General features: G+C 39.4%; 1 pseudogene; it reads right to left on the reverse strand.

The window, feature by feature from the left end:
- Positions 1-6,312: 6,312 nt before the first annotated feature.
- Positions 6,313-8,100, reverse strand: LOC123633238 (annotated as a pseudogene).
- Positions 8,101-11,103: the final 3,003 nt, after the last annotated feature.

An 11,103-nucleotide genomic window follows, 5' to 3' on the forward strand; every position in this document is an offset into this window, starting at 1 on the left:
TTCTTTTATTAGGGTAGAAGAAATTATAGCATGTTTGTAGGTGGACAGTAATGATCCAGTAAAGAGAATAAAATTGATGATGTAGGACATAATGGGAATTTCTGGAGTGGTGTTCTTGAGTGAGCAGGACCCCTCCTTATATGGGATGTAGCACATAAGTGGAGGAATTAGCTTTGATGTGAGTACAGGCTGTTATCTTTGGTAACAATCAGGAAGGCCAAGTAAATGAGTCATCATTCTGGAGGGAGTCAGTTGAAGTTCTCTTCTGATCGTTTCAATTTTCTCATTACACAGGAAGCGTCAGAGTCCCAGGCTGCCCCCCACTTCCAGTTCTCTAACCCTCATAAAGCTTTGTACTTCCCATGAGCAGTCTCCTCCCACTCTCACTCCTGAAACTCTTTCCTTATGTCATCAGGAATGTAGGGTGCATCACTGCAGTTATGTATGACCCTGACAATACTGAATGCTATTATGTAAAGGAACCTTTGCTAATGTGATAGTGGAAAATGTTATTTCTTTGTTACTTAACTTCAACTTCTTTGATTTCTAGTAAGGCTGAATGTATTTTTCATGTTTTTTGTCTGTACTTTTTCTTTCCATGAATTACTTTCATATCAGCTGCTTATTTTTCTACTGGGGTTTTCCACTATTTCTAATTGTTTTGTAAGAACTCTTCCTATATTAGGATTATTAATCCTATTTCTCATGCATGTTGCAAATATTTTTACCTAAACTGGCATATGTCTTTGAAGTAGTTTTTGGTATGTACAGATACTATAAAAAATGCTATTTTACATCAATCAGTAATTTATTTTATGGAATCCATTTTGAGCACTTAGAAAGGCTCTTTCCTTTCTACCCCCCAGACAAAGTAAATATTCACCTACATTTTTAAAAATCCATTACATTTCTTTGGTTTCATTTTTTACATTTAAATATTTAATTTCATCAGAGGTGTGTTTGAGTGCATGATATAAAGAGATCTATTTCTTTTCCCCTGAAATGGTGGCATTGTTCCAACATCCTTTATGAGCTAATCCCTTGTGATAAAAGGGCCCATTGTCCTCTTTTAAGGGTACTACTCAGCTGGCAGCTTCCTACTGAGAGAAGATGCCCTGGGATGCTCTTGAGAAAGGATTTGGTTGTCAGTTGGGTTGGGCCCTGATCCAGAGCAGCCTCTTAGGTTCATGGCAGCTTACCAGGAACAGCTCCACCCAGAAGACTGATATTATCTGATACCTGAAGCAGCAATAAGAAGAGAATTATTCATTTGGCACCAAGGAGAGAAATTAGAACCCACAAAAATAAAAGTTGAACTTGAAAGGACAATACCAACAGCTATGCCACCAGTGATGCCACTGAGAAAATGAGATTCACCCTCCATTTTCTGATGTGTACAATCCAGCCATCCATTCAAGCAATTAATGTTTTCCTAATGCCTACTGTGTGGCAGATACTAGGCTGGATGTTATGATAAACAAGGCCACATTTCACCCACAGAGCACTTGCATTCTAATGGAAAAAAGTACAGGGACCTTACAGGAGCATTTAGGAAGCATCTGTCCCAGGTATAGGATAAAAGCAGCATATATAATAATACAATTATTTAATAGTACCTGAATAGAGGAGTCAATACAGCAGAATATAAAGCTTCGAAACTGAAGCAAGTGTGTAAGAATTAAAAATGTGATAAAGATGAAGTTAGAAAATTGGTGAGGAAAGGATGTTGAGTTAGTTCACCTTCCTCAGGTTGCAAGGAATGGAGACTCTTGAGTATGTGAACTTCAATGATTTGTATTTACTTGGAGTTGGTAACAGTCACGTTGCTTAGCCATTCCATCATCTCTGCCTCTTCTGGTTTTACCAGTGGAGCTCATGGTCTCTGATATCCTTTGTGTACCTACTCTTTTTTCTTGGGAATAATTTCTTTGGTCTGTTCATACTTGCTGCCTTAAATTCCTTTATATCATTCTTGTGTAAACCAACTAGAATCATGCTTTCTCACCAACTTCAACACTAAAACTACTTTTACCAGCTTTCCCAAGGACCTCCACTCAATTCCTAGTCCTCCTCTTTTGCACCTTATTAGCAGCTTTTCACATAGTTGACCCCTCCCTCCTACTTTAAATACCCTTTGCTTTGCCTTCAAAACATTACTCTCTCCTGGTTATTCTCCTGTCTCACAAAACAACTTTTTCTCAGTTGTGTCTGATCATTTCTTATTTCTCATTTCTTTGATTTCAAAATGCTAGAGTGCTCCAAGTTCAGTCCTTGGAACTTTTCTCTTTTTCTACTTATACTTACTCCCTGGGTGATCTCTTCTAATTTCATGAATGTAAATATGGTACTATACGCTGAAGACTCTAAATGCAGCCTGGATTTCTCTCTCGAACTTTAGGCTCATATGCCCAATTGCTAATGATATTGACACTTAGATGTACCAAATAGGCATCTGTAGTAGAATGTATTATTGTTCAAAATATTTGTCACCTTTTCCAGTGCTAGAATTGTATTTATCCTGTTCCAACAATGTCACGGTTGGCTGTGCAACTGGCTTTGGTCAATGACATGTGAGTACAGGTGACATCAGCCACTTGGAGAAGCCATAAAAGCCATCACATGACTCTACTGTACTCTTTCTTCCCTCTGTCCTGACACCAGAAATATTCCAGTTGCAGGCTGCTCCGTCAGCCTGGGTTATGAGATGAAGTCTACAGAGCCTAAGTTGGCCTGCAATGGACACAAATGTCAGCAAGAAATAAACCTTTTTGCTTTAAGGCATTAAGATTTTTGGAGTTCTTTACTGCAACAAACTTAGCCTAAACAGAGTGATACGGAATCTCAAATTAACATGCCCAGAACTGAATGTCTGATCTCCCCTGCCCCTCCAAAACTGCTCTTCCCACAGAGTTCTCCATCTTGGAAAATGGCAGCTTCAACCTTCCGGTTTTCAGACTAAGAAACTTGGAGTTGTCCTTGACTACTCTCTGAATCTGACACTCTACACAAAGTCACTTGGGATACATTGATAAACGAAACAGACCCAAGAGATAAAAATTCCTGGGAAGAGATCACATTCAATAGAATTGAAGCAGACAATAATGAATGAGCATAGTAAGTTGATATGCAGTGTTTAAATATATATAATACATATTACTGTATGAAATATTTATATGAAATATTTAAATATGAAATATTTAAATTTAAATATGTAGAAAGTAATGCATGCAATGGAAAAAATAGAAAAGGTTAAAGGGGAAGGGAGTACTGGGGGTGAGAGGGAGGGAGTACGTGGCAAGAGTAGTCAGAGTTGACTTCATTGAGGAAGAAACAGTGTAGGAAAGACTTGAGAACTGCAGAACTCTTGGCATGCAATGACTATGCCCAAACCTCTACACTAAGAGACCACCACACTGCAGCATGGCTTCTAGCAGCATAAAGCCATGTCCCTAAGATGACTCCAGCAAATGCCTGCTTTAGAAAGCCCACTGCTGCCAGGAGAATTTATTGTTTGTTCTCAACAGCACATGACAATAGGCCCTTGGCCTTCTTTTCCTAGAGCATTTACTAAAAAGGGCTTATAATTGTGAATCTGTATCTCCTGCAATGCAGAAGAGTCTTTCTCAAGGACCTGAAAGCCATTCCTTTGTTGCAATGTAATCATCAGGAGAGACGAGGGCTCTGTCTTCCAGTCTCTGTGGGAGGACAGACCCTAGTTTTGATAACTGCCAGCTAGCAGACACAGAGGGCCTAGTCACATTTACACTGACCAACCCTTTGTAATTTTTCACTTCTGTGACTCTTCTTGAACCCTCCTAATCACCTCTGCACAAATCAGAATGGAGCTCAGCTCTACCTGTTACTGTCAGTAGTTACTGAATAAAACCGAAGGGTGTATACATACATAATGAGTGCGATGCACACTGTCCGTCATGCTTGAAGCTTTGACTCGGTGAGGGTGGGGGGGGCAAGGGGAACATATGTAACCTAAACTTATGTAATCACATAATATGCTGAAATAAAAAAAAGAAGAACAGTTTTGGAGGAGGGGGAGGCAAGAAAAAAATAAAATAAAAGAACAGTTAAAAAAAAAAAACACCTGTATTCACTACTTTAACTAATGCCCAGGTGTGTTTATCTTTGACAGATTTGAAGGAGGTAAGAGGAATGATCCACATGACTAGTGGTAGAAAGAGTGTTCCAAGCAGAGGGACAGCCACGGTCCAAGCTCAAATGTAGGAGCATGCCTGGCCCATACAAGTAACAAGGAGTTCAGTGTGGCAGGAGCAGGGTAAGTGATGGAAATATTGGTGGCAGCTGATGTCAGGATATACAGGGTTGGGCAGGTGGCACATATTGGGCCTCATAGGTAAGTACTTTAGATTTTACTCTCAATGGGATAGGGAACCATTGGAGGATATTGAGCAGAGGAGTGATGTGATCTGGCTTGCATTTTAAAATGATCAATTTAGCTTCTGTGTTGAGACTAGACAGCAACAGAGGATTGGAGGATAAGGCTGGAAGCAGGGAGACTAATTAGGAAGTTATCGAAATAATTCATGTGAGAGGTGATAGTGGCTCAGTCAAGGGTGATAGTAATGATAACATCAGATCCTGGATGTACGTGAAAGAATTTCCTGATAAATTGGATATGAGAAGTTAAAGAAAAGCAACAGATATGATTTCAAAGTTTTTTTTCCTGAGTAGCTGGAAGAATGGATTTTTGCTCAACTGAGATGGTAGCAGGTTTTGGTGGCAGGGAGGGGGAGGAGCACTCTCCCCATAGTAACTCAGTTTCAGATAGATTTATAACGTGTGTTAGACATGTGTATGGGGTGGTTGAGTAGGCAGTTGGACATTCAAGTCTGAAGTTCAGGGGAAAAGGCTATACCAGAGATTTAAATTTTGGAGTCATTGACAAGTGTTTAAAGCCATGGACTGAGTGAGATGACCAAGGGAGTGAGTGAGTGACCAAGGAGAAGAGGAAAGAAACTTCAACAATGAGAGAGGTTTGGAAGAAGAGAAAGCAGCACAGGAGACTGAGAAGGAACAGCCAAGAAAGTGGGGTGTCCTGGAAACCAAGAGAAGAAAAGTTTATCAAGGGGGAGGGAATGACCAATTGCGGCTGAAAAGATGAGGACTGAGAAACGATCATTAGATTTAGTGACATGGTCATTGGTGACCTTGACAAGAGTAGTTTGGATGGAGTGGTGGCAGTGAAAACGTGATAGGAGACAGTGTAAGAGAGAATAGGAGACAGGGTTTGGTTGGCAAATAGACAATGTTTTTGAGGAGTTTCACTGCAAAGAGGAGCAGAGAAATGGATCAGCCAGTGACAGGAAAAGCAGTATTCAAAGTTGGCTCTTAAGTGTTTGCTACTGATAACAGTAATGAGACTTACATCCACATCCTAAATTATTTTCAAACAAGGTGATGTATCATTTTACATGCAACACAGCCATGCATTACCATCATTATTATTCCCATCATCCTCATTTTATAGATGAAAAAACAGAAAGCCTCAGCACAGGGGGTAAATAACTTTTGTGTTTCAGGCCAGAAAGATAAATAACTTCACCCAAGTTTTCACAGATGGTTTGATGTAGAGATGTCTGACCCTAGAGCCTGCTCTGAAGCAGCAGCCCATATGGTACTCCTGTGAAATCAGAAAACAGCACTCCATTTCACAAGTTGATATTGTCACGCAACCTGAATGGCTGTTCCCCACGGGAGTTATTCAGAACACCCACTGGCAGCAGCCCTGCCTGTGCACACGAGTGCCTGTCCTTTTGCCTACTCCCACATAGGCCACATCCTCTATAAAATTTTCAAATACTTTGTGTTGCTCCCCCCATTTCCATAGTAGCCAATTATATCAAGTTGAAGGTTGGGGAATGAGAAGGAAGCCTTTCAAAGTGCAAGGTAAGTGAGAGAAGCAATCTCGAGTGTCACTAGGAATGCATTCAGGACAGATGCAACTTGTGCACATATGTGTGCCAGTATGTGGATGAATGGTCTCCTGACTGTATGTGCCATATGCACTAAATGTAAATTTTTTTCAGAGCCAGCAACTTTTTAAAATGTTACATATACTATTCTCAAGGCACATCCGATGATATATTTTATAACAGAGTAGGTGTCAAAGTATGTTTAACATATGATTTCTTCAGGATCTCTTCCCTTTCTGAATTCCAAATGAAGGAACTGAAAGTGTGATGTAAAGACTGGCGATCCATATTCTCTCTGGCAAGTTTGAACAAGAACTATTGTAAATGTAACATAAAAGAACTGTAAACTAGGAACTTCCTCAGCTTATGAAACACCATTCAAGACTGCTATTTCTTGAGTGTTTTCTTCTTTTAAGGTATCAATCTTTTCTTCTCCTGGGGCACGCCGTAGCTTAGAAATTTCATTGCCAGAAGCAGTCATTGGGCCATTTTTTGCATTTTCTGAAGGACCACGCTCTTCAACTGCATCTTTTGCCTACCCCATTTCCGTTAACTGAAGCTGCTTTAGTCATTTCATCCATCAGAACAGCATCTTCGTCAGTCCATTTATGAGACTGCCTGGCATCAATGTCTGCAGTCTGATCTGATTCTGTATTATCAAGTAAGCTGCATGGATTGCTGTCTGGATCTTTAAGCACAGAACTGATGGAGGATTTGCCATCATGTGGTCCACCACGACCTCAACCCCCTGAAAAGATTCTGCCTCCTCCTCCTAGGGGTCTCCTGCTGTCACGGTGATGTTGGCTGTCTTGATCATCTTCTCCTGCCAATGATCAATCACTCATTTCATCTTTATGCTCAGAATCGGTTTCAGAGGGGTTAGCTCAGAATTTGTACCATAACTGGAGGTGTAATTAGGGCCCTGGCGACCTTTGCCTCTTTTACTATAAGACCTAGAACCTTGTACAGAAGACATGGACTTTCATCAGTGGCATATCCTGTCTCTTTTTCAGGCCCTCTGGTGGAAGAAGGTCTGAAACTCATACCAATCTGTAGGTGTTCCATTCTTAGCTGTTCTACTTCCTTTAGATAAGTAATATGATATTCTAAAAGAACTTGCACATTTTAAATGTTTTCTTTAGTGCCAACAAATACAAATGGAACCATCCTATCTTCTCTAGGTAGTTTATTTTCATTGTCTCCTTCAATTCTCACCTGAACCACACCAGATTTAGCCACAATTTCTTGAATAACTTTGCCATTTTTCCCAACTACTTTTCCAACAAGATTCCTAAGAACCCAAATAAAGTCCTCTACAAATTCCAAGAAACCTCTAGCCTTTTTTACAGCATCATCACTCTCTCCATAAATTCTAAATGTTCCAGTATTTTCATCTAGCTCAATAGGAGTAACTCCAGGATCTTTCCTAGCTTGCTGTATATTACTACCATGTGTTCCTATCGCCAGATCCATTAAATCTTCTCTCACAACAAATTCCTTGTAAAAAGCTGCTGCAAGTTGTTTTGTGCATTATAAATGCTTAGTGGCCTCTTCATTTCTGGACATAAGCATCAACTTTGTATGAATATTTCACAAATATGCCATGTCAGAAAATATTTACTCTCTTCACAGTTGCTTCACAATATAATTAATAGCTGTTAGTGTCTGGATGGTAAAAAATTCTGCATGCTCCTATGATTTCTTAAAATCTTTATGAGCGTTTTCACTAGCACATGCCTCTCTCAAATCCTCAGGATCGTCCACTGTGTGTTTAAAGAAGGTATTTATTTGACAGTTTTATTTTGATTGACAGGCCAAAGTTGTTCAAATGTGACTATTTCATTGTAAGTAGCATCACAAACAGCATATTCAGACATAAAATTCTCCTTTCATCATCTGAACTTTAGCCAACCACCATCCACATGGTTCTTGGTCATTTGCTCTTAAATATAACTCTATTTCAACTCCTTCACTGATTCCTTTTTTTATATCAGGTGGTGGTGGGCATCTAACTTCATCAAACGGAACCTGGTGTTCCGGTTGCCAATTATTGTCAAAAAACAACTGTGAGGGACTCGTCATGAACATCTTTGATAAATCGCTTGTGGAAAGCCCTGTGGGAACCACAGACCTCCACTGTCAGCTCCTCCATGTCAGCTCTGTCAAAGGCTGCCCCCAGTGTAAGTTTTTATAGGAGTCAGCTCTCCATTGCTCCAGGACTTGAATGTCCAGGCCTGTCTGGTTTCTATAAGTTAATATATGTCGATGATGTGAATTAGCACACTCTAATTTCTGGTGTCCTTGTTCAGTGTGAAACCTGAACACTCTCATGCAGTGGCCTAACTCCTAATCATTCTTTTGTTCATTAGACAATTGTTAAATGTCTACCTGCATGTAAAGCCCTGTACTTGGCATTATGGGACATTCAAAGACACCCGTTATTATTGTCAAGAAACAATTTCTAGCAGGAAAAATATGAACATGAATAGCTAAAGATACAAAGTGATATGTTCTATAAGAGAAGTAATGAAAATGCTATATGAATTCACAAGAGGAAATACTTATTCCAGTTTGGTTAATTAGAGAAAATTTCATGAAGGAGGTAGCATTTGAGGAGTGGCTTGGAAGGTGGAATTTGGATGTGATGCGATGGAAACAAGAATATTTTGGAAGGAACAGTGTGATGTGAAGGTGTAGTACAGACATGGAAATAGTGAATACTTAAATTTGGCAAAGTCTAATGTATTGATTTTGAACTCTGCCTTAGGCTGCTGAGAGGATGTAAAGCTATTATAGTGGTCACCCAAACTACTGGCCAACTACAAAAGGAATGAAAAATTTCTAGCATGTTTATTTCTATTCAAAAAATGTGTAACTACTTTTTATTACTACAACATAAATTCATTTAAAAACATTACTGAATTCATAATAGGACTTTGTTATTATGTATTTTCTAAGTCAACAAATACCAAGGGTACAACTACTATAATAATCTAGTCCAAGAAAATTTTCAATGTTAAAAAAGGAGTTCTTGGTGGGTTCTTGAGTTAGATACACCTTTATCAAAACTCTGTCACAAATCAGTTGTGTGGTACTGGGCAAGTCTTTTTGAGTTCTTCATCTCCAGAGTGGGGATTATAAAGCCAACCTTGCTTGTTCTGATGATTACATTGCATATTTTAGGTGCTTGGCAAGTGCCAAGTATTATAAATTGAAATACTGAGGTCACATCAGAGTCCACCATGAATACCAAGCTAAGGAACTGGTATTTTTTCTTGGGAGTGATAGTTGCTGAACAGTTTTGTCTTAGTGACAAGAAAATCAAGAAATAAGTTAATAACAGACTTAAACCTAACACGTGAAACTATAAGAATTCTAGAAGAAAATGTAGGAAAAACTCTTATAGACATTGGCCTAGGCAAAGAATTTATGAAGAATACCCCCAAAGGCAATCACAGCAACAACAAAAATAAATAAATGGGACTTGATGAAATTAAAAAGCTTCTGTAAAGCCAAGGAAACTGTCACGAGAACAGACAACCTACAGAATGGGAGAAAATATTCGCATGTTACATATCTGATAAAGGGCTGATAACTAGAATCTATATAGAACTCAGGAAAATCGGCAAGAAAAAAATCAACAACCCTACAAAAAGTGGACAAAGGACATGAACAGAAACTTTTCAAAAGAAGAAAGGCTAATGGCTAACAAACATATGAAAAAATGATCAATATCTCTAATTATCAGGGAAATGCAAATAAAAACCACAATGAGGGTCAGGCATGGTGGCTCATGCCTGTAATCCTAGCACTCTGGGAGGCTGAGTCAGGCGGATTGTTTGAGCTCAGGAGTTCCAGACCAGCCTGAGCAAGAGCGAGACCCCGTCTCTATTAAAAATAGAAAGAAATGATTTGGACAGCTAAAAATATACATAGAAAAATTAGCCGGGCATGGTGGCGCATGACTGTAGTCCCAGCTACTCAGGAGGATGAAGCAGGAGGATCACTTGAGCCCAGGAGTTTGAGGTTGCTGTGAGTTAGGCTGATGCCACGGCACTCTAGCCCGGGCAACAGAGCAAGACTCTGTCTCAAAAGAAAAAAAAAAAAAAACAACCCACAAGGAGATATCACTTATCTCCAGTGAGAATGGCCTTTATCAAAAAGTCCCAAAACAATAAATGTTGGCGTGGTTGCGGAGAGATAGGAACACTCATACACTGCTGGTGGGACTGCAAACTAGTACAACCTCTGTGGAAAGCAATATAGAGATAGCTCAAAGAGATACAAGTAGAACTACCATTTGATCCAGCAATCCCATTACTGGGCATCTACTCATAAGAACAAAAGACATTCTATAAAAAAGACATCTGCACTAGAATGTTTATAGCAACACAATTCACTATTGCAAAGATGTGGAAACAACCCAAGTGCTCATCAATACATGAGTGGATTAATGAAATGTGGTATATGTATACCACAGAGTTCTACTCAGCCACAAAAAACAATGGTGATATAGCACCTCTTGTATTTTCCTGGATAGAGCTGGAACCCATTCTACTAAGTGATGTATCCCAAGAATGGAAAAATAAGCACCACATGTACTCACCATCAAATCGGTTTTAACTGATCAACACCTAAGTGCACATATAGTAATAACATTCCTCGGGTGTCGGGCAGATGGGAGGGGGGTGGAGATGACGGGTATATACACACCTAATGGGTGTGGTGTGCACCGTCTGGGGAATGGACATGCTTGAAGCTCTGACTCGGGTGGGGCAAGGGCAATATATGTAACCTAAACATTTGTACCCCCATAATATGCTGAAATGAAAAAGAAACAAATGTGCTCCAATAAAACTTTGTTTATGGAGAAAAAAAGAGAGAAATAAGTTAAAAGGTTATTGCAGTGGTCCAGGTGAGGCATGAGGCACTGGCATTGAATTTCTGGAATATTTCAGACTATCAATTACAGGACTCTACATTTACTTATACACAAGGAATGTGAGATAAGAAAGGTCGCTATTTTGATGTATCTGGTGCTGTTAAACAACAAAAAGTCAACCGAGATATTAGGTTCAGTTTGGGACATTCTGAGCTTAAACTCCTAAAATTATCATAGCTGAAAATGCATACACAAAGCGCCAAACATGATCTA

The sequence above is a fragment of the Lemur catta genome, chromosome 2 (assembly GCF_020740605.2).
Source record: "Lemur catta isolate mLemCat1 chromosome 2, mLemCat1.pri, whole genome shotgun sequence".
In the NCBI taxonomy this organism is placed as follows: domain Eukaryota; kingdom Metazoa; phylum Chordata; class Mammalia; order Primates; family Lemuridae; genus Lemur; species Lemur catta.